The following is a 24,865-nucleotide window of genomic DNA, read 5'->3' on the forward strand; positions in this document are numbered from 1 at the left end:
GGATGCCTGTATCCTATATGGGAGTGCCTAGGTTCAAGTCCCACCTTTACTCCTGATTCCAACTTATTGGTAATGTGCACTGTGGGACAAAATGTGATGGTTCAAGTGGGTATGTCTACAACCCATGTAGTATACCTGGATTGAGTTTACTACTCTGATTCCACCTGGCCCAGCCTTTGTGAGCATCTGGGGAGTGAACCAACAGATGGGATCTCAGTCCCTCTCTCTCTCTCTCTCAAATAATTAAATAGAAAGATAAATAAAAATTTTAAATGTAGGATGAAATGAATTTTGAAAGATAAGCACCTTATTTTATATAAAGGAGTGATCATAATATCACCAAATTTCTCAGAAGAAATATTGAAGAACAGAAAAGAGTGGGATGATATATTCAAAGTTCTGAACAAAAATACCTGCCAACCAAGGAAAAAACTCTCCCTCAAAAAGGAAAGGCAATGAAGACTTTCGCAGGAAAACAAAAGCTAAGGGATTTTATCAAAGCTAAACTTGCCTTCAAAGAAATACTAAAAGGATGTATTAGAATTGGATGATATTCATACATGAAAGTGTAAAACTGATAAAAGTAAATATATAGACCTATGATAAAATACTATAATATTGTGATGGGAGTATAAATATCACTTCTAGTTTAAAAGCTAAAAGACAAAAGCATAAGCATAACCATAAATACAAATATCTGTTAATGGATACAAAATATAAAAAATTTGACAACGGGGCCAGCGCTGTGGCATGGCAGGTAAAGCCGCTACCTGCAGTGCCGGCATCCTATATGGGCACTGGTTTGAATCCTGACTGCTCTACTTCTGATCCAGCTCCTTGCTATGGCCTGGGAAATCAGTAGAAGATGGCCCAAGCCCTTGGGGCTCTGCACCCACCTGGGAGACCTGGAGAAGGCTCCTGGCTCCTGGCTTCAATTTGGTGCAGCCCTGGCCATTGTGGCCAACTGGGGAGTGAACCACGAGACCTCTCTTTCTCTGCCTCTTCTTCTCTCTCTGTGTAACTCTTCCCTTAAATAAATAAATAAATCTTTTGAAAAGATATACAATATAACATTATTAACAGTGTTTGGGGAGGGTAAAGGTAGAGAGTTTTTGCATGTAGTTTAGTTTAAATTGTTAACAGCACCAGCTTAAAACAGCATAAAGTGTTAATCCAATGATAAGAACACACATACACACAAAGACTCCTGGTAGGTACACAAAAGAAAGAAAGGAATCAAAGCATTTCACTACAAAAGACTGGTAAATTACAAAGGTAAATAGCAAGATAAAAATAGACAAGAGAACCTCAAATTAGACAAAAAATTAGAACCTCAAATTAGAAAATAACAAAATGAAAATAGTAAGCCCTTACCTATCAATATAAATGTAATCAGCTCTCTAACTGAAAGACACTGAATGGACAAAAACAGGTCAAATTATGTGCTATCTGTAAGCAACTCATTTTAGAGTTTAAAAAGCATACAACTTGAAAGTGAAAGAATGGATAGGATATTCTGTGCTAGTGGTAGCCAAAGGAAGATGAGGATGGCTGTTCTTGTATTAAACAAAGTAGATTTTTAGTTCATAACTGTTATAAGGAGCAAAGAAGGCCACTCTATTCTGACAAAAAGATCAATTCATTAGGACGATACGGTAATTATATATGTGTATGCACCTATCAGAACACTTACATTTTTAAAGCAGACATTGACAGATATGAAAGAGGAAATAGCAATACATTAGTAGTAGGAGACTTCAAAATCCCACTTTCAACAATGGACTGAAAATACAGACAAAAAGTCAATAAGGAAACCACAGACTTGAACTATACTGCAGGCCAAATGGACCTAACTGATATTTACAGAACATCAAATACATGGTGTGGAAATATTAACCTCCATTTAATAAGCTGCCTTTTTATTCTGTTGATTTTTCCCTTTGTTGTATAGAAGCTTTTCAGTTTGATATAGTTCTACTTTTCTAGCTTTGTTTCTGTTACCTAAGCTTTGGTGTTGTATACAAGAAGTCATCTTCAAAACTAATGTAAAAAAATCTTTTCACTTTTGTTTTCCTCTAAGAATTTTAAAATTTCAAGTTTTTAATATATTTAGAATTTATTTTGGTATATGGTATAAGATAGGTGTTCAATTTCATTTTGTTTTGTACATGAATATCCAATTTCCCAATTACCATTTGTTGAAGAACTATCTTTTCCCTCTTGTGTTTTTTGCCACCTTTTTGAAGATCATATATGGCTGAGTTTAATTCTAGTCTCTGTTCTGTTCTTTTTGGTCTATATATCTCTCTTTATGCCAATACCATACTGTTTTGATTACTACAGCTTTATAATTTATTTTGAAATCAGGAAGGGTGATACTTCTACTTTTGTTTTTTTTCCAGTGTTGCTTTGACTATTTGCATCTTTTCTGGTTTCATATGAATTTTAGGATATCTTTTCTACTTTCGTAAAAAAATGCCAATGTAGTTTTGATGGAGATAGCATTAAATCTACAGATTTTGTCCGGCGCTGTGGCTCAATAAGCTAATCCTCCATCTGTGGCGCCGGCACACCAGGTTCTAGTCCCGGTCGGGGCGCCGGATTCTGTCCCAGTTGCCCCTCTTCCAGGCCAGCCCTCTGCTGTGGCCAGGGAGTGCAGTGGAGGATGGCCCAAGTGCTTGGGCCCTGCACCCCATGGGAGACGAGGAGAAGCACCTGGCTCCTGGCTTCAGATCAGCACGCTGGCCGAGGCGGCCATTAGAGGGTGAACCAATGGCAAAGGAGGACCTTTCTCTCTGTCTCTCTCACTGTCTACTCTGCCTGTCCAAAAAAAAAAAAAAAAAAAATCTACAGATTTCTTGAGACAGGGTTTTTATTTGGACATTTTTAATAATATTAGGTCTTGGCTGGCGCCGTGGCTCACTAGGCTAATCCTCTGCCTAGCGGCGCTGGCACACCGGGTTCTAGTCCCGGTCGGGGCACCGGATTCTGTCCCGGTTGCCCCTCTTCCAGGCCAGCCCTCTGCTTGGCCAGGGAGTGCAGTGGAGGATGGCCCAAGTACTTGGGCCCTGCACCCCATGGGAGACCAGGAGAAGCACCTGGCTCCTGGCTTCAGATCAGCACGCTGGCCGAGGCGGCCATTGGAGGGTGAACCAACGGCAAAGGAAGACCTTTCTCTCTGTCTCTCTCTCTCACTGTCCACTCTGCCTGTCCAAAAAAAAAAAAAAATAATAATAATATTAGGTCTTTTAATCCATGAACAAAGAATATATTTTCATTTATTTATGTCATCTTTACTTTTTTTTTAACCAATATGTTGTGGTTTTCAGTACACAAGTCTTTCATTTCCTTTGTTAAGTTTCTTCCTAAATACTTCATTCTTTTTATGTCTAAGACTTCATAGAAACAACACACTGACTTGTCTTGAAAGAAAATACTTATCTCGTTTATATGAATCAAAATATCTTCCAAGAAAGCTAGCCCAAAAGATAGCTTTCTTTTGAATGGTTCTGAGATTTAAAAATGTAAATATAAGCAAACAAACATTCCACAGTCAGTCAACAACCACAAAAAGTCTAATTAAAAAAAAAGCTTTTTATGACTTGTCTGAAGCCTAATGAGGTTTTGTGCAGTGAGGAGCTTTGTTTTCTCCCTTTAAGTCTTTACAGAACCTCTTGAAAACTTGACAAGTGTATCCCTGGCTTTGCTAAAGTGACTTTCATTGCAGAAGACAATCTCATATAGGATGTCGAGAGCCCCTTGCTGCCAGTGCAGTCCAGTGGAGAGCATAATGAGCCTCAGTACTGTGTGTGTGGCTTCCATCTTCACCATAGAAGGACAATAAACATGCGACTCATCACCTGAGGCACTCCATCTGTACCTTGGCTATCAAGGTGCTTCATTCTCTTCAGTTTTTCCTCGGCAAATAAACATTTTAGCATCTCCAATATCTTAGCAGTAGGTCTGGAATTTTCAATAGGTATTCATAAACTAGGAATTTTTCTTGGATGTCATCAGTGTGTCTAAAACCAAGAGCTTGGCTTCACAGGGAGACGTCAAGATGAAACTGCATCCTGAACATAAAGAGAGTCATTGTTAATGTACCCATATCCTACTTCACATTGTTGGAAGGCAGCAATTCCAGAGTAGATAAAACAGTTTGTCGTACATTTTTCTGTTTCTCCATGATACAGCTAGTCCCATCACTTTAAGGGCACCTGGCCCTGGGGCTGGCGCTGTGGTGCAACAGGTTAACACCCTGGCCTGAAGTGCTGGCATCCCATATGGGCACTGGTTTGAGACCTGGCTGTTCCACTTGTGATCCAGCTCTCTGCTATGGCCTGGGAGGGCAGTGGAAGATGGCCCAGGTCCTTGGGCCCCTACACCCATGTGGGAGACCTGGAGGAAGCTCCTGGCGTTGGATTGGCACAGCTTTGGTGGTTGTGGCCAATTGGGGCAAATGAGAGGATTTCAATTTTTTACCACTGTATAGTATTCCATAGTGTATATGTACCATAATTTCTTTATCCAGTCTTTAGTTGATGCTACTGGGTTAATTCCATATCTTAGCCATTGTGAATTGAGCTGTAACGAACATGAGGATACAGATCACTTTTGATATGCTGATTTATTTTGGTTCAGGTAAATTCCCAGTAGTGGGATGGCTGGATCATATGGTAGGTCTATATTTATATTTCTGAGGTATTTCCACACTGTCTTCCATAGTGGCTGGACCAGTTTACATTCTTACCAACAGTGGATTAGGGTTCTTTTTTCCCCACATCCTCACCAGCATTTGTTGTTTGTTGATTTCTGTATGAGAGCCATTCTAACTGGGGTGTGGTGAAACATCATTGTGTTTATGATCTGTTTTTCCCTGATGGCTATTGATCCTGAGCATTTTTCCCAAGTGTCTGTTGGCCATTTGAATTTCCTTTCTTGAAAACTGCCTGTTTAAGTCCTTTGCCTATTTCTTAACTGGGTTTTTTGTTTTGTTGTTGGAGAATTTCTTGAGCTTGTTAAAGATTTTGGATGTTAACCCTTTATCAGTTGTGTAGTTTGCAAATATTTCCTCCCATTCTGTGGATTGCCTCTTCATGTTGCTGAATGTTCCTTTTGTAATGCAGAAGTCACTGAAACTGCAGTGAGAGCAGGGGAAACCTCGCCATTGTTTCAGATGCTATTGCCATCCAGTTCTTTGATCAGTTAGCATGATGGTTCTATCTCAGTGGGCTAGTCATAAAACTAGCAGCTTTGAGGTTCTTGGGGCTGATTTGATTTGGAGTGGTGGGCAGAAATTCCATTTCCAGCAGTATTGCTAGTAATAGTAGCTATCTTTGTAGGAAGAGTAATGAAATTCGTAACTCTATAGTACAAACCAGAGGTTATAGTCCTGGTAGGGTTGAGCACCAAAACTGTGAACTAGCAGGAATTTAACAGGTAAGTCCTGCTATAGAGAGTTATAGAAGTGCTACATAAGACCTTCAGCCATCACTGATTGAATAGGAGGCCATGAATATGTACAGCAAAAACTTTAAGTACATAATTTAAATTAAAAACTGGGTCAGATTCTAAATGCCTGAAACTTGAATGTGCTCCTCTTCTACAGATGTATTTGTCAGCAGGGTGATAGTGAAATGTGTTTGAGTACAACACTGGCAATCTTTGGCTGGCCACCAAGCTATATATGCTGTGTTGATCTTCTTTTTAGTCTGATTAAGAAAAAAGAAAAAAGAGGTACAGATATTCAGATGCCTGCATCCCATATGGTTGTGCCAGTTTGAGTCCTGGTTCCTCTGCTTCTGATCCAGCTTCCTGCTAATACACCTGGGAAGCAGCAGGTGTAAGTACTTGATCCAAGTACTTAGGCTTATGCTACCCACATTTGAGACATGGATGGAGTTCCTGTCTCCTGGCTTTGGCCTGTCCTAACCCGTGCTATTGTGGCCATTTAGGGTGTGAGCCAACAGATGGAAGACTATTTCTCTGTCTTTCCCTCTCTTTGTGTCACCTTGGCTTTCAAGTAAAACAAATATTTTTTAAAAAGAAGATACAAATTAGTAAATTTAAGAATAAAATATGGTATATCACTACCAACCCTCAAAAATTAAAAAAATCTTAAGGAAATAAATATTATCAATAAATTTATCTCAACATATTTAAAAACTTAGAGAACTTAGATGAACAATACAAATCACTGAAACTGGTTCAAGGATAAATAGAAATTTCAACAGATCAGTACTTAAATTGGTGATTAAAAATTCACCCAGAGGAGCCAAGATCCAGATGTCTTCACTGGTGAAATCTATCAAGTAGTTATGTAAGATAACTCCATGCTCTCGCTCCTCCCTCCTCTTTTCACCATCTTTCTGTGCCGCTGCGATGGTGCACATGAACATCCTGGCTGATGCTCTCAACAGCATCAACAGTGCCGAGAAGAGAGGCTAACGCTAGATTCTTAACCAGGCCATACTCCAAAGTCATCATCAGGTTTCTGACTGTGATGATGAAGTATGGTTACATTGGTGAATTTGAAATCATTGATGATAACAGAGCTGGGAAGATCGTTGTGAACCATACTGGCAGGTTAAACAAGTGTGGAGTGATCAGCCCCAGATTTGACGTGCAGTTGAAAGATCTAGAAAAATGGCAGAATAGGGGCGGAGCCAAGATGGCGGAATAGTGAGGGCGCGCACTGATAGTCCGGGAAAAGATAGTTTAATAAAAGTGGAGTTACTGTAGCCTCAGGAAAAGGCTCAGGAAAAAATTGCAGAGGAAACTCCTCCGGATCTAGTGGATGTGACATGAAGAACCTACGGGGAGAGCAAGGTCGCCCACCACTTGGAAGCTGAGCCAAGCCGCCGCAGAAGCCGAGCCGCAGAGTCTGCGTGCCAGCGCTGGAAGGGGAGGCGAGACAAAAACCCCGGTAACCCAAGACATTGGCGGGGAAAGGCAGAAAGAGCCTAGAGGGAATGAGGCCTGAAGCCCCGCTGGGCAAGTTCACCAGGCTGACTAGAGGAGAGAAAAAAACAAATAGATAAGGGGAACCGGCACGGACATTAGCCTCTCTCTCCACTCACGTTACAAAGCTGAGCAAGACAAAAAGCAGGCGCCATTTTACGTATGTAAAGCAGCGCCTGCCATTAGCCAAGCAGAAAAACCTGACTCTGGTGGGGAGACATAACAAGAGGTTAAGACCTAGTGAAAGTGTGGAGCTAACGAACTGAGACTGTGAAAATCTGAGGGAGGGCGAGAGAACTCACCAAGTACACAAACTCAGTAACCTTGGCAACCTGGTGAGAGACTTCAGAGAAATTTGAGACCACACTGAGGGCTGCATAAACTCTTTGTGTGGTCCCAGGGGTAGAGCAGACGAATACCCACAGGGGCCAGATTTCATACATCAACTACCCTCAATTCCACTCAGCTGTGTGGAATTACTTCCCAACTGAGTAAAAAAAACAAAACAAAACAAAACAAAACAAACAACCAAACAAACAAACAAAAAGAGTGAGCTAGAGAACAATCTGGGTGAGTCACCTTTGGCACACCCTTAACCCTGAAGAACCAAACAGAGCTCTCTGGCCACACCCATCACAGCCTCTAAGGATCCATCAAAAGCAGACAGTCCACTTAATCTAGAGTCACAGTATAATGAGAAAAAACACCACACCGAAGAAACCAAAGAATATCTCCAATATGCCAAACAACAAACGCAGAAACCGAGGTAACAAGAACAAGGAAGACACTATGACGCCCACAAATGAAATAGACACCCCAATTCAAGATTAGGAAGATGATGACATAGAAGAAATGCAAGAAGCAGATCTCAAAAAATTGATAAGAACATTAAGAAGTTCTCAAAAACAAATTCTTGAACTACAGAAATCCTTAATGACAAGATAGAAAATCTCTCTCGTGAAAATGAAATATTAAGGAAGAGTCAAAATGAAACGAAACAACTAGTACAACAGGAAACTGTGATAGTGACGAGAAATCATGATGAAATGAAGAATTCAATAGATCAAATGACAAACACATTAGAGAGCCTTAAAAACAGAATGAGTGAAGCAGAAGAGAGAATATCAGACGTAGAAGACAGAGAACAGGAGAAAGTACAGTCAAACCAAAGAAAAGAAGAGGAAATTAGAAATCTAAAAAATATTGCTGGGAATCTTCAGGATACTATTAAAAAACCCAACATTCGGGTTCTAGGAGTTCCTGAAGGCATGGAGAGGGAGAAAGGATTAGAAGGCCTTTTTAGTGAGATATTAACAGAAAATTTCCAAGGTTTGGAGAAGGACAGAGACATCCTAGTACAGGAAGCTCACAGAACCCCTAATAAACATGACCAAAAGAGATCCTCACCACGACCCTTGTAATTAAATTCACCACAGTGAAACATAAAGAAAAGATCCTAAAATGTGCAAGAGAGAAACGTCAGATTACTCTCAGAAGATCTCCAATCAGACTCACAGCTGACTTCTCATCAGAAACCCTACAAGCTAGGAGGGAATGGCGAGATATAGCCCAGGTACTAAGAGAGAAAAACTGCCAGCCCAGAATATTATATCCTGCAAAGCTATCATTTGTGAATGAAGGTGAAATAAAGACCTTTCACAGCAAACAGAAATTGAAAGAATTTGTTGCCACTCGTCCAGCCCTGCAAAAGATGCTTAAAGATGTGTTACACACAGAAACACAGAAACACGGTCATCAATATGAAAGAAGGTGAATGAAGGAAACCTCACAGCAAAAGATCACAGGGAATTCAAAGCATATATTAGAACTTATCTTTGGCAAATGGCAGGGCAAAGTTACCACTTATCATTAGTCACATTGAACGTTAATGGCCTGAACTGTCCAGTTAAAAGACACAGATTGGCTGATTGGGTTAAGGAACAAAACCCATCTATTTGCTGCTTACAAGAAACACATCTTTCCAACAAAGATCCATACAGACTGAAAGTGAAAGGCTGGAAAAAGATATACCATGCCAACAGAAATGGAAAAAGAGCAGGCGTAGCCATCTTAATATTGGACAACATAAACTTTACCACAAAAACTGTTAAGAGAGACAAAGAGGGACACTACATAATGATTAAGGGATCAATACAACAAGAAGATATAACAATTATCAATGTATATGCACCTAACTACAGGGCACCGGTTTATCTAAAAGATTTGTTAAGGGACTTAAAGGGAGACTTAGACCCCAATACAATAGTACTGGGGGACTTCAATACTCCACTCTCAGAAATAGACAGATCAACAGGACAGAAGATCAACAAGGAGACAGTAGATTTAAACGACACTATAGCCCAAATGGATCTAACAGATATCTACAGAACTTTTCATCCTACACAGAAAGCATTTACATTCTTCTCAGCAGTACATGGAACCTTCTCTAGGATTGACCACATACAAGGCCATAAAGCAAGTCTCAGCAAATTCAAAAGAATTAGAATCATACCATGCAGCTTCTCAGACCATAAAGGAATGAAGTTGGAAATTAGCAACTCAGGAATCCCTAGAGCATATGCAAACACATGGAGATTGAACAACATGCTCCTGAATGAACAATGGGTCATAGAAGAAATTAAAAGAGAAATAAAAAATTTTCTGGAAGTAAATGAGGATAACAGCACAACATACCAAAACTTATGGGATGCAGCAAAAGCAGTGTTAAGAGGAAAGTTTATATCAATAGGTGCCTACATCAAGAAATTGGAAAGGCACCAAATAGATGAGCTTTCAATGCATCTCAAGGATCTAGAAAATCTGCAGCAAACCAGACCCAAATCTAGTAGGAGAAGAGAAATAATTAAAATCAGAGAAGAAATCAACAGGATTGAATAAAAAAACATTACAAAAAATCAGCCAAACGAGGAGCTGTTGTTTGAAAAAATAAACAAAATTGACACCCCATTGGCCCAACTAACTAAAAAAAGAAGAGAAAAGACCCAAATCAATAAAATCAGAGATGAAAAAGGAAATGTAACAACAGACACCACAGAAATAAAAAGAATCATCAGAAATTACTACAAGGACTTGTATGACAGCAAAAAGGGAAACCTATCAGAAATTGTTATATTCCTGGACACATGCAACCTACCTAAACTGAACCAGGAAGACATAGAAAAATGGCAGAATAATCTGCTTCCATCCCGCCAGTTTGGTTTCATTGTGCTGACAACCTCAGTTGGCATCATGGACCATGAAGAAGCATGACAAAAATCCTGGGAGGGAAAATCCTGGGATTCTTTTTCTGGGGATGTAACACAGACATACAAATAAAAGCTCAATGGAAAAAAATAGTTATATAAAAAGTAATACCCACCCTTCACTTGTTCTGCCAGAAAACAATAACGGGAGGTACTTCCCAATGCTACAAGCTAGTATCCTTCTGATGCCGAAGTCTCATGAAGATACCCAATGAAAAGAAAATTACAGATCAATGCCTCTTGAATATTGATGCAAAAGCACACACACAAACACACATATATGCAGAAAACCCTAGGAAATAAAATCCAGTGACATAAAAAATGTGTATCATGACCAAGTAGGACTTATCCCTGAAAGGTGAAGTTGTTGTAACATCTGAAAATAAACCAATATAATATATCATGTTGATAGGACAAAGGATTAAAATCACCTGGGCATCTCAGAAAACACATTAAAAACATTTGAAAAATATCTAGCACCCATGAATGGTAAAACTCTTAATAAATTGGCTATATCAGAGAACTTCCTCAAAATGATAAGGGGCATCTACAAAAGCCATCAAATAACACCATACTAATTGTTATAAAGACTTTATGTTTTATCTTTAAGAACAGGAATAGAACAAAAATACCTACTATTATCCATCTGTGCAATTTTGTACTAGAGACCTTAGCCCGTAGAATAAGACAAAAAAATTAAAACTTATAGATTAAATAGGAATAAATAAAATTAACTTCTTTGAAGAAAATATGATCCTGGAACATAGAAGCTCTTAAGGAATCTCAAAACAACAGAAAACCAGATCTAATAAATGAGTTCAAGAAAGTCATAGGATATAAAATGAATACGCAAAAACATGTTTCAAACAATGAAATGTTTGAAAATAAAATTCTGGCGCCAGCATTGTGGCATAGCGGGTAAAGCCACCTCTTGCAATGTGGCATACCATATGGATATTGGCTAGCTGCTCCACTTCAGACCCATCTCCCTGCTAATGGCTTGGGAGAAGTAGCAGAAGATGGCTTGGGCCCCTTCCACCCATGTGGGAAATCTGGAAGCAGCTCCTGGCTTCAGCCTGGCCCAGCCTTAGCTGTTCCAGACATCTGGGGGAGTGATCCAGGTAATGGAAGACCTCTCCCTGTTTCTCCTTCTGTCTCTGTAGCTCTTTCAAATAAATATTTTTTTAAAAAAGAAAATTCCATTTCTACTAATATCAAAAAGAATAAAATACTTAGGAATAAATGTAGTGCAAGTCGTCTGCACAGTAAACTACAGAGCACAGGTGAAATTAATTAAGATTTAACTACAAGGAGAGGCATTTTATGTTCTGAGCATGAAAAGCTCAATACTGTGAAGAGGACAATATTCTTTAGATTCCACACAATCTGATTTGCAGGCTTTAGTGGTGTTTTTTTTTGTTGTTGTTGTTGTTGTTGTTTTTTTTGTACAAATTGAAAAACTGCTCCTAAAATTATGTGGAAGCACAAAAAACCTAGGGTAGTCAATACAGTTTTGTAAAAAGAACAAACTTGGAGGACTTGGAATACCCAATTATGAAACAGTATAAAATCCACAGTTAGGAACATAGTGGAGTACTTAGGTATGAATTTACAGAGGAATCAGTGAACCTGAATGGACAGTACAGAAATAAACCTTTGCATTTACGTTCAACTGATTTCTCAGCAAAGGTACCCAGGCAGTAGAATCCAGGGGAGGTGAGAGTGAGGAGAGAAGCAGACTCTTTCCAACAGTTCTATTGCAGATATCTATTCATCTGTGAAAAATGAACTTAGGCTCATCTCACACATTAAAATTGACTAAAAATTGTTGAAACATCTAAATTTAGGAACTAAAACTGTAAGACATCTATAAGAAAGCACTAAAAAATTCCTTTGTGATTTTCAGGCGAAGATTTCTTCAATCTGACTACCAAAGAAAAAAGGCAATAAAGTAAATTTAAAGATGTTTGCTCTTTCTGTTGTTTTCTGTACTGCATAACAGTTTACCACCAGATTGGTTGCTTAAAATGACACATACATCTTTCACTATAATTTCTGTGAGTCAGAAATCAGAGCATAGCTCAGTTGGATTCTCTACTTAGGGTTATAGGAGGCTACAAGGAAGATATCAACAGGGCTGAGACCTCATATAAGACTCAACTAGGGATGATCCATTTCGCCAATTGCAGGATTGTTGACAACATTCAGTCATCTGAGAGTTCAGGATTCCAGGTGTCCTGTTTCTTCATGGAAGGAAAGAGAAAGTCCAATAGAAGAGCAAGAGACAGAGAGCACAAGATCATGCTATACTCTTGTAATCATGTAACAACAGAAGAACAAGAGACAGCACAAGATTGCGCTATACTCTTTCGTAATCATGTATCTAGAATCACCTTAGCTTCCCATTGGTCAGAAGCAAATCAGTTTGCAAAACACTCAAGGGGAGGGATTATATTAACATCAATACCAGGAGGCAGGGTTGTGAAAGCCACCTTAAAGTCTGTTCAACACATTCTTTGAAAAACATCAACAAGAAAAGACAAGCTACCAACCTGGAGAAAATATTTGCAACTCGCACACTTCAGGGGCTTGCAGTCTATGGTTTGTACGCGACAGTTGACCTGCAGCATGTTTTTACAAGGCTCATAAGCTGAGTATTGTCTTTACAGTTTTTGAAGAACCTTAAAAATCAAACCAAGATAGAGTGACTTAAGCTAACACTATTAAAAACAAGAAGTCACCTTTGCCCCAAATAAAATTAAAGTTTAAAAATTATAGCCCTAAACTTTTTCCCCCAAAGCTAACATTAGGTGCAGCTATAAAAATAAGGGACCCTATGCTTAGCTAGCTGCGACACTTGCGCCTGGCTGTGCTAAGACCTAACCCAGTTTGTATGCCTCCTAATACTCAATAACGGTGTGGGAAGTGGGACACTGCTCTCCCTCCAGGGGAACGAAGGGAGCAAGACGTTGTCCCCCTCAGGGTGAACAAGATGATGCTGACAGGGGAAGGAACTGCTGAAGAAGTAAACAACAAAATGGCGACGAGGTGCATGCCTCCCATGTGACCCCGTAGCTGGATAGAAAACGCATGCCTTTCACATGATCAGCTCACGGATTGGACTGCTGTGTGCATGCCTCCCATGTGATCCCGTAGCTGATTGGATAGAGGACGCATGCCTTTCACATGATCAGCTCACGGATTGGACTGCTGTGTGCATGGACACTATAGTGCTTCTGATTGGTTGCTGCAGGTATATAAACCGTGTGGCTCTGTGCTGGGGGGCTCTCTGGACTCCCGAGTTCAGGAGGCCCATCTGCGCAGACGCTGAATAAATCCTCTTGCTTTTGCATCAGCTGGTCTGGACTCTGAGTCTTTGGGGCGTGCCTCTCGACGTGTTAGCATCCTTACTCAGAGGGTCTAACATTTTAACGGTTTATTTTTTTTTTTAAAGAAAATGCCAAAGTTCCTGTGTGATATGCAAAATATAACCTATTTACTATCTGTTCATTGACAGAAAAAGTGTGTAAACCTCCAATAGTTCTGATAAAGGACTTGTATCCAGAATATATGAAGCAGTTTTACAACTCTTTAATAAGAAGACAAACAATACCATTAAAATGGATGTTTTCGGCAGAATTTACTCTCTTCGCCCAAAATTGCATGCTCTAATGCTCAGAATCTGTGAATTTGTATGAGACATGTCATAAGGGATTTTTGTTGGCCTAATTAAAGTTATGGGCTTTAAGATAGTGATATTATCCCAGATTATCTAGGTGGCTCCAATCTAATACCAATAGCCCTTAAAACGAGAGACAGAGGGATGAGCTAGAAAGAAGGGGGCTAGTAGAAAGATAAAAATAATCTTTTCTTTAGCTAGGAAAAGACAGATGCAAGGTGTAAAAAAGGCACAACTCCCTGGGGTTGGAGTCATGTAGAAAACAAGAGAAGGAATTCAGGTAGTCTTTAGGAGCAAAGATTGGTCCATGGCTGTCAACCAACTAGGAAGTGTAGACCTCAGTATTATAAACACAATTCATCCAACAACCTGAGGGATCTTGAAAGAAAATTCTTTACCAAGCCTCCAGTAAGGACAGTGCTGTTAATTCTTTCATTTTAGTTTGGTTCAACCCTAAATGGAAAACCCAGCTGAACCCACATGGGCTTCTGACCTATAGAAACCATGAAATAATAAACAAATCATTTTATTTATTTTCATCTACTTGAAAGTTATAGAAAGTGAGAGATCTTCTATCAGTTGATTTGCTCCCCAAATGTCTGCAATGCATAGGGCAGGGCCAGGCCTAAGCCAGGAGCCCAGTCTTCCAAGAGGGTAGCAGAAGACCAAGCAGTTGAGCTATCATCCACTGCCTTTCAGGATGCATTAGCAGGAAGCTGGATAGGAGGAAGCAGAGCAGCTGAGACTGGAACCACTCCAGTAAGGGATGTGGGTATATAAGTCCCTAACCAGCTGTGCCACAACTCCTGTCCTGATGATAAATTGGGGTTGTTTTAAGCGGCCAAGTTTGTGGTATTTGTTATGACACCAATAAAAAGCTAACACAGTTGACTAAAAATTTGCAGACATTTCATTGAGATTTTACTAACAGATAATAATCCCATAAAAATATGCTCAAAATAATTAATCATTAGAGAAATCTGAATTAGAAAGTGATACTACTATATACTCACCAAAAAAGGCTTCAAACAAAAGGACTGTCAAATACTATGTGTAGGTAAGAATATGAAATAACTGGGTTGTCAGATATTACTTGTGTGAATGTAAATTGAGACAGCTACTTTCAAAAACAGCTTAATCGTTTCTTAAGAAGTTAAACTTACTATACATCTCAGAAATTCCATGCCTAAATGTCTATCCCGGGGAAATGAAGACATAAGTCCTCACAATGCCTGTACATGTATGTTCACAGCAGCAATATTTATAGTAGGCAAAAAGTGGAAACAGTCCAAATACCCATCAACTGGTAAATGGGTTAACAAAGTATTCTATATCCATAAAATAAAATACTATTAATAAGTAAAAAGGAACAAAATACAGATACATAATATGACATAATGAATCTCAAAATATTATGCTAAGTGAAAGAAGCCAGACACAAAAGACTGCATATTGCATGACTGCATGTATATGAAGACAGAAAACAGATGAGTGGTTGCCTGGGGCTGGGAGTGGAAGCAGGGATTGACTGCAAACAGGTGCAAAGGAGATTTTTCAGGTGATGGAAATGTTCCAAAGTTGGACTACAGTGATACTTGCATAACTCTGTAATTTCACAAAAATTCATTGAATTGTACATTAATGATGAGTGCATATTATGGTGAATGGATTATATCTCAATATAAAAGATGGTAATAATTAACTTTTATGAAAATGGAAGAAAGGAAATATAATCATGATACAATGTTCAGCTGTGAGTAATATTTACATAGACATAACTGAATATTGACTTAATCTCTAAAATGAGTACAACTGCACTGGAATCATGGAGAGGGAAAGCACAGGCCGTGGGATTATAAAAAACACTCAACTACCATAACAGGAAGTAATTAGACAGTGCTTTAGATTGATGTTTCTAAACAGCAAAATACACGTTGTCTAAACATATGAAGTTAGGTAAATGCCAAAAGAAACAGCTGAAATAATTAAAATTATTGTCTCTGAAATCATCAAGCAAGGAAGAGGAAAAATTGGGAGGAATTGATAAGTTACTTTGTAATAAGCCTTTTAGTCTAATTTGGCATTTAAAATAGGTACACTGATTTTGAAATCAAAATAAAAGGAAACCAACACAGAAGCTTTCTTAATTTTTTTCTCTCATTTTCTATTTTCTATTGTCCTCATTTTTCTGGGATATTTCCTAAATTTTTCCAAGATTTTGCTTTTTAATAAAGCAATTGAGTTAAAAAAAGGAAACAATGTTTGCTCTCATATTTTCAATTCCATGAGTTTGTTTTTTGAATGTTCTTCTTTATACTGTATAATTGACTGCTCTTCTGGCCCAAGTGTTTCTTTTTTCCCTGCAGTGTCTTTGTTTCCTTTAAGTGTTTCTTGTTTGTTTGTTTTTCTGTCTCCTGATTTTAGTTATTTGAGTTATAAAGTTTCCTCAACTGTTTGGGAATCTTGGTAGCCCACTTACATTTAAGAATATCAGGTTAAAATAAATCTCCTAAGAAGAAACTATCAGTGTACCGTTTATGGATGGGGGAACACTGGCTCGGATCTATTGAGTAGAGGAGTGCTCTAGTCTCTGTTTCTTAAAGTGTTGTTTACTAATTTTGTTGATATTAGCACCCCACTTCTAGATGTACTTGGTCAGTCTGACACCTGAGCCTCAGGAGGATTTTATGAATATGTTCAGGTTTCCCACATTCAACAAATTAAAATTCACCTTTTTTTCTAGTCTTCTAAGTTAATTACCTCCAATCTATTTGCTTTTCCATTTTCAAAATTTTGTTCAAGTTGTCCTGTTCTGTCCATACGTGGGGATTTAAATCTTTAAAAGCAAAAATCCTTTATTACCAGTTTTATAGAAAAGAGTAAAATTAGAGGCATGTGCTCAATTTACTATCTTTGTCTTAACTGATAAAGATGTGTTGACTGCAGGGTTAGTCTTAATGTTTTATAAAAAAAAAAACAAATTTTCAACTTTTAAGGAATATTACTAAGTGATTTTAGAATTGATATCCTTTTTTAAGCTTCATTTTATTTATTTGAAAGGCAGAGATACAGAGAGAGGGAGAGAATTTTCTACCTGCTGGTTCACTCCCCAGATGGCAGCAAGGGTCAGGGCTGGACCAGGATGAAGCTGGGAGCCAGGAACTGTATTCAGGTCTCCTTTGTGGGTGGCAGGGGCCCAAATTCTTGGGCCATCTTCTGCTGCTTTTCCTGGGCACATCAACAAGGAGCTGGATGGATGTAGAGCAGCTCCGTCGTGAACCAGTACTCAGATGGGTTGCCAGTGGATGGTGCTGGCTTAACACAGAGGTATTATAAATTTTTTCATTTTTATGTATTTTTAAGATTTATTTATTTATTTGAAAGTCAGAGTTACACAGAGAGAGGAGAGGCAGAGAGAGAGAGAGCTCTTCCATCTTCCAGTTCACTCTCCAATTGGCCACAATGTCTGGAGCTAAGCCGATCTGAAGCCAGGAACCAGGAGCTTCCTCCGGGTCTCCCATTTGGGTACAGGAGCCCAAGGACTTTTGCTATCTTCTTCTTCTACTTTTTTTTTTAAGATTTATTTTATTTATTTGAAAGACAGAGTTACAGAGAGAGGTAGAGACAGAGAGAGAGGTCTTCCATCTCCTGGTTCACTCTCCAGTTGGCCACAATGGTCAGAGCTGCGCCGATCTGAAGCCAGGAGCCAGGAGCTTCTTTCAGGCTTCCCATGTGGGTGCAGGGGCCCAAGCACTTGGGCCATCTTCTGCTGCCTTTCCAAGCCATAGCAGAGAGCTGGATTGGAGGAGGAGCAGCAGGGACTAGAACTGGTGCACCTATGGGATGCTGGTGCTTCAGGCTAGGGCTTTAACTCACTGTGCCACAGTGCCTGCCCCTGGGCCATCTTCTACTGCTTTCCCAAGCCATAACGGAGAGCTGGATTGAAAGTGGAGCAGTTGGGTCTCGAACCAGTGGCCATATGGGATGCCCACAGTGCTGGCCCCTATATAAAGTTTTAATTTTGACTAGGTATTTATTATTATTATTTTTTATTTTTTGACAGGCAGAGTTAAACAGTGAGACAGAGAGAGAGAGTTATAGACAGTGAGAGAGAGAGACAGAGAGAAAGGTCTTCCTTCTGTTGGTTCACTCCCCAAATGGCCGCTACGGCCAGCACTGTGGTGACCCGAAGCCAGGAGCCAGGTGCTTCCTCCCGGTCTCCCATGCAGGTGAAGGGACCCAAACACTTGGGCCATCCTCCACTGCCCTCCTGGGCCACAGCAGAGAGCTGGACTGGAAGAGGAGCAACTGGGACTAGTACCCGGCGCCCCATCCGGGACCAGAACCCGGGGTGCCAGCACCGCAGACGGAGGATTAGCCAAGTGAGTCATGGCACCGGCCAACTAGGTATTTATTATAAAACAGCTATAAGGGAAAGGATATTTATGTTATGTGGTCTGTGGTCTTATTCTGACCTCTAGACTATACAGGATATTCTCAAATATGGTTTCCATTGGTTCTTTTAATATTCAATATTATACATATACTTTTAAAATTTTTACTTATTTTAGAGAGAGAGACAGACAGACAGACAGAAAGCTCCTATCCATTGATTCTCTCCCTAAATGTTCTCAGTAACCAGGATGGGACTGGGTGGAGAACTGGAGCCAGGAACTCAATCCTGGTCTCCCATATGGGTGGCAGGAACTCAGTCACTTGTGCCATCATCTGCTGCTTCCCAGGCTGTGCATTCGTAGAAAGCTGGAGTAAGGAACTGAAACCAGGAATTGAATCTAGGCACTCTGATATGGGACATGGGCATCTGAAGTGTGTCTTAACTGCTAAACTCAATGCCCACCCTTTATACGTACTTTTAATTGAATACTTTAAGTTATTGTTTCTTAGTGGTTTGGAACCCCTAAGTAGACACATCCTTAGAAGATAAAATGTTTAAAGTTAAAGCATTTAAAAAGTTATAATGTTTAAAAAGAATTAGTGTTCATTATAAAAGTAATATTTACAGTGTGTAAAAAAAGTCATCAAAGTGAAAAAGTAGAAAGTGAAAATATCCCCGACTTGGGATTGTTTTGTCTGCTAAGTATCTTTCTTTCTGAAATAAAATGCTAGTAACAAGGCTGTGATTTTACATTTTGACAGACTACTTTAGTAGTGAAAACAGCCAGACAATAGTCTCCTCAGTCATTTTACTGGGATCAAAATGTCTGTATCAGATTGCCCTGTCCTTTTGGTTACTTGTACAGTTACCTGCCAAGAGGAGTGATATCAGGACTCAAACAGGAAAAGAGCAGCCTTGGAAGTAGCACAGGAAAGTAAGGCTGTAGATGGATTAGAAGAGAATTCTTTTGGAAAAGAGAAGTGGATTTCTTGTAAATGGACCAAGACACCCTTGAATTTGATGTGGTAATGTGAGTCAATGGCTTTTCTGCCTTCCAGGTTCCTGTCCTTAATGTTCCGATTCACGTATTAGAGTTTGAACAATTCTTAATTATTGTTTGTGGATATATTAGAAATTCTTCCAAAGTCTATAATGTGTTCCTTTGCCTTTCATTAGAATGGTTGCCAAGTTTTGTCTTTTATGGATTTCATTAGTATTTGAGTTAGAAGCCAGGAAAATGGTGAATAAGGCAGCACTGGTCTTGTTGCTGTTATAACAAAATCTTTAAATGTTTTGTAAATCCTGCCATAAAGGTTAATACAAGAATTTTAATGGAAACTTGTTGGATATTGATATAGATAGGTTATTCAAACATTACTTTTTTCCTTATTTTTGCTCACTTATATTCTATAGCCTTGATACGATAATTTATTCTGGCATAGAAAACTTGGTGCTATGACTTCCCAAGTGAGACTCTATAGAACTGTTTTTCTATTAGAGAGCAGTACATGATTCAAGGGAAAGAATACTGGAATAGAATTCAGAAGACGTGAATTTGAGCCCTAATTTTTCATTTATTCACTGTGTGAAACGAGAGTAAATTCTCTCAGTTTCTGTTTCCTCATCTGCAAAATGACATTAGTATTATTTGCCTGAAAGGGCTGCTGTGAGACTTAAAGAGATATTATTTGGAAAAGTACAGCATCAGCTGTATAATGGTGAACAAAGATAAGTGTGGTCCTTGCTGTCATGGAACTTGCTATTAAGAGGGACAGTCAAAATCAGATAATCAATATCACTAACAAATGTAAAATTGCACCTGTGACATGTGCTATGAATGAGAAACACTTTTTCACACCATACATCTTATATTCCTATTGTCTCTGCCTTCAAAACACATGCAGTCTTTGCTTTATGGATCTGATAGATTTGAGTTTCAGTTATGACGGTTTAGTTAAATAATCTTAGGGCATCCAACAACATTGGCTGAAATATCTGTTACAACAGTATATGAGCTGAGTAATTACATAAAGTACAAATTTCATTATTACCTCTTCAGGCCATCAATCCCTCATAAACAACAAATGCCTGTCATCACCAATAACCAAAGTAAAAGTTGTCTGGTCACTGCACAGATGGCAAAGTGTGTAGTTGTGTTGCCTCTTTGTCTCTTAATGATAACCTCACATGATATTTTACAAAACAGATAATTGAAAGAAGGAATTAATCCACAAATATAAAAACATAGCAAAAAAGAAAAATGATAATATTGGATATGAGCTTCAAATTGACATAAATGGAGATAGAAAAGAAATAAGCCTATGGAAATGTTGGCGTAATCATACTTCAAGAGACTAGGTATAGCCAGAAGGACTTAGTTTGGGTGGACTTATCAATATGAATAAAGAAAGTGGCTATAACAAAATGGGTGAGATGCTCCAGAGGAAGTGACACTGACATCTAACTTCACATTCAAGAATCCTTCAGAGGTATCTCATAATGCTGAACATGTGAAAGATAAAATGTTAGTAGCCAATTCAAATTCAAGGGTGTAGGGGCCGGCATTGTGGCACCGCAGATTAAGGCCCATATGAATGCTGGAGTCCCAGCTGATCTGATTCTCATCCAGCTCCCTGCTAGTGAATCTGGGACAGCAGCTGAGGATGGCCCAAGTGCCTGGGCCCTGGATGGAGTTCCAGGCTCCTGGCTTCTGCTTGATCAGTCCTGGCTACTCAGCCATTTAGGGAATGAACTAACAGATGGAAGATTCTCTCTCTCTCTCTCTCCTTTTCTCCCTGTAATTCTACCTTTCAAATAAATAAATAAATCATCAAAAAAATTCAGAAGTGTAACCATCTACCAAGGCATAGGGAAGATGCTTGCTCATTATTTTAAGTTACATGGAAAGAAGAAACAGGCAAGCACTGTTCAAATTATTTTTAAAAAACTTTTTGCAGAAAAATTAAGCACAAATTTTCTAATGTCTTAAGTGTTCTAAATTACAGTGTCCTAAATATATAATGATTTTTCTGTTTCTTCATTTACATTTACAACTGACAGAGGTCTTTTAATGTTTTGAGAAAAATTTTAAAGGATTTGGAACAATTATAATTTTTCTGTTGACTACTAATATTTATTAAGTTGCATAGTTTCTCTCTGCACAGTTCTGTGATCTGTTCAAAGACTGCATGAATATATATAAAAAAAAATTCCACCAGCAGATCTCTTGCCAGGATTGTGGCTATAGTCATTTTTCCTGCTTTTATTAGATTCTAGCCATGTTCTCCACCTTTTTCTCACACAGAAGCCTGAGTAATTCTGAAAAGCATTTGGCAGAGCATGTCATGCTTCTGTTAACTGCTTGCCATCTCCCTTTGTCAGAAGCCAATATCCTCATTTTATTAGGCCTCATATGATAACATGCCTTGACTACTTTTCTGGCCTTATCTTCCATGACCCTCTTTTGGTTTCCTCTGCTGTAACCCAAGTCCAGTCACTGTTTCTTAGTCCCCCAAGCATGCAGCTATCTCAGGGCCTTTTCTCCTGCTATCTGCATTCCAGATCCAATGGTCTTCTTCCAGATAGTCACATGGCTCATCCCTGTATTGTCTTCAGAGCTTTATTCAAAAGTCACCTTCTCCATGATTATTTTGCTGACCATCTGATTAGTGATTTCACTCCCTCCCTGAATATTTCTGATACATCTTTATACCCTGCCCCCAGCAAGTCTCACTAACACTATATTTGATTTTTCCTTTAAAAATTTTTAAGTATACAAGATTCATGTATTTCATATATACATATTTAGGAACATAGTGAAAATTCAAACCCTATCCTTTCTCCACCCGTGCTCCAAACCTTCTTCCTCCTCCCTCTCCCATTCTCACTCTTATATTTTACAAAAATCTACTTTCAGTTTGCTTAACAATCAAAAAGTTAACCCTACAGTAAGTAAAAGAGTTCAACAAATACTATGAAGAAAAAAACATTGTTCCTCAAAAGAAGAGACAAGGTCTGTAAACAATAACCAAATCTCAAAATATCCATCTTCTATATGTCTTTTAAATGAGACCATTTACATTCAAGAGCTGTTGATAAATAACGACCTGGCCTTGCCATTTTTTTCCATAAATACTCCTATTGTTCACTTTGGATTTCTTTTGTACTTTTACTGGGAGATTTTTCTGCCTTCACATTCTTTCATAATGATGGCTGCCTTTCTGTGTTTCTGTGTGTAGCACATTGTTAAGCATCTTTTGTAAGGCTGGATGAGTGGTGACAAATTCTTTCAATTTCTGTTTGTTGTGGAAGGTCTTTATTTCACCTTCATTCATAAATGAGTTTGCAGGCCTGGTACAGTATTCTGGGTTGACTTTTTTTTTTCTCTTGGACTTTGTCTTGCCATTGTCTCCTAGCCCTGGAGTTTCCAATGAGAAGTCAGCTGTGAGAGTAATTGGAGATCCTCTGAGAGTAATCTGGCAGTTCCCTAGTCCACACTTTAGAATCTTTTCCTTTTGTTTTACTGTTAAAAGTTTCACTACAGTGTGTTGTGGTGAATATCTTTGCTGGTCATGTCTGTTAGGATTTCTATGTGCTTCCTGTACTTGGATGTCCCTTTCTTCAAATTGGGGAAATTTTCTATAATTATTTCATAAATAAGGCCTTGTAGTCCATTCTCTCTTTCCACACCTTCAGAAGCTCTTAAAACTGATATGCTGGCTTATTTGATAGTATCTCATAAATCTCCGATACTGTGTTTAAGTTTTCTATTTTCTTATTATCTTTTTTTTTGGTTTGACTGAAAGATTTCTAAAGATTTTTCTTGTAGTTTGGATATTCTTTCTTCTGCCTTACCAAGTCTGTTGTTGAGGCTTTCCACTGCATTTCTTTATTTGATCTATTGAATTTTTCATTTCTAACATTTTACTTGTTTAAAATTTAAATTTCATGGGAAAAATTTTCATTCATATCATGTACTGATTTTTTAATTCATGGATTTGTTTCTGATTGCTTTTGAAAGTATCCTATGATTAACCTTTTGAATTCCATTTCTGACATTTCATCAATCTCTTCATCTTCACATTTTTTTTTTTTTTTTTGACAAGCAGAGTGGACAGTGAAAGAGAGAGACAGAGAGAAAGGTCTTCCTTTGCCGTTGGTTCACCCTCCAATGGCCGCTGTGGCCGGCACGCTGCGGCCGGTGCATCGTGCTGATCTGACAGCAGGAGCCAGGTACTTCTCCTGGTCTCCCATGGGGTGCAGGGCCCAAGGACTTGGGCCATCCTCCACTGCACTCCCTGGCCACAGCAGAGAGCTGGCCTGGAAGAGGGGCAACCGGGACAGAATCCGGCGCCCCGACCGGGACTAGAACCCAGGGTGCCGGCGCTGCAAGGCGGAGGATTAGCCTAGTGAGTTGCGGCACCGGCCCATCTTCATATTCTAATATCACGATGTTATTGTGTTCCTTTGAGGGCATCATGTTGTCTTCCTTATTGTTTCTTTTTTATTTATTTATTTGACAGGTAGAGTTACAGACAGTGAGAGAGAGAGACAGATAGGAAGGTCTTCCTTCCGTTGGTTCACTCCCCAAATGGCTGCTACGGCTGGAGCTACGCTGATCAGAAGCCAGGAGCCAGGTGCTTCCTCCTGGTCTCCCATGTGGGTGCAGGGGCCCAAGCACTTGGGCCATCCTCCACTGTCTTCCTGGGGAACAGCAGAGAGCTGGACTAGAATTGGAGCAACCGAGACTAGAATCCAGCACCCATGTGGGATGCCGGTGCCACGGGGAGGATTAACCTAGTGTGCCACTGCACTGGCCCTCTCATTGTTTCTTGAATTTCTGTATTTATTTGTAGACATTTGTCGAATTACTTGTTTTTTTTTCCTCTGATGGCTTTTATGTTTGAACTATGTCTCTGTGGCTTAGTGGAACATCTGCACTTTCAGTGAATACCAACAGGTGTGTGCTGGGTGTGGCCAGGGAGCTCTGGTCATTGTTCCAGGGTGACATCCAAGTTAGGCATGGTAAATCTCTTGTTTATAGAAGGGGAAAAATTGTCACCTCTGTTGTTGTGATCACCCTCTCACCTCCTTTCCTCCAAGCTAAGCAAAGCCCAGGTGTTAGCCCCCAGTGGTTTCAACACTCATCCACACAACCATATTAACTGCACAAATGGTCTGCGCAGTCCTCACCTTGAACACAGTTCCTGCTCCAGTGACCTGCTCCAGGCAACCAGAGAGGTCCAAACGTATGGAGCAACATTCAGTGATTGCCTAGAGACACAGCTATACCCTGTACCCTCTTGTGTAGCCACCAAGTCCCCATGGTCTCAGCACACAAGGCTCCCATAGTTGCTGGGGTCAGAGGTTCAGCTGTGCTCTGGCCAGCTTGTCTGGTCCACAGAGAGACAGATGTTCCCTGAGCCAGCCCTGCCTAGGTGGCTTGAGCCTTAGAGCCTTTGGTATGTTGGAAGGCTTGGAGCATCTCATAGTCCTAGGTGGTTGCCCATGTACCTGGAAATCCTCCCGTGTAGGCTCAAAGTCAGTGGGGACTATGGATTTTTTTCC

General features: G+C 39.5%; 1 pseudogene; it reads left to right on the top strand.

Annotated features, from left to right (window-relative positions):
* The first annotated feature begins 6,381 nt into the window (after nt 1-6,381).
* The window catches only part of LOC127488419 (small ribosomal subunit protein uS8-like), a 174,585-nt pseudogene continuing 156,101 nt past the window's right edge, over nt 6,382-24,865 (top strand).

The sequence above is a fragment of the Oryctolagus cuniculus genome, chromosome 2, assembly GCF_051225735.1.
Source record: "Oryctolagus cuniculus isolate XC-2025 breed Fujian yellow rabbit chromosome 2, ASM5122573v1, whole genome shotgun sequence".
NCBI lineage: Eukaryota > Metazoa > Chordata > Mammalia > Lagomorpha > Leporidae > Oryctolagus > Oryctolagus cuniculus.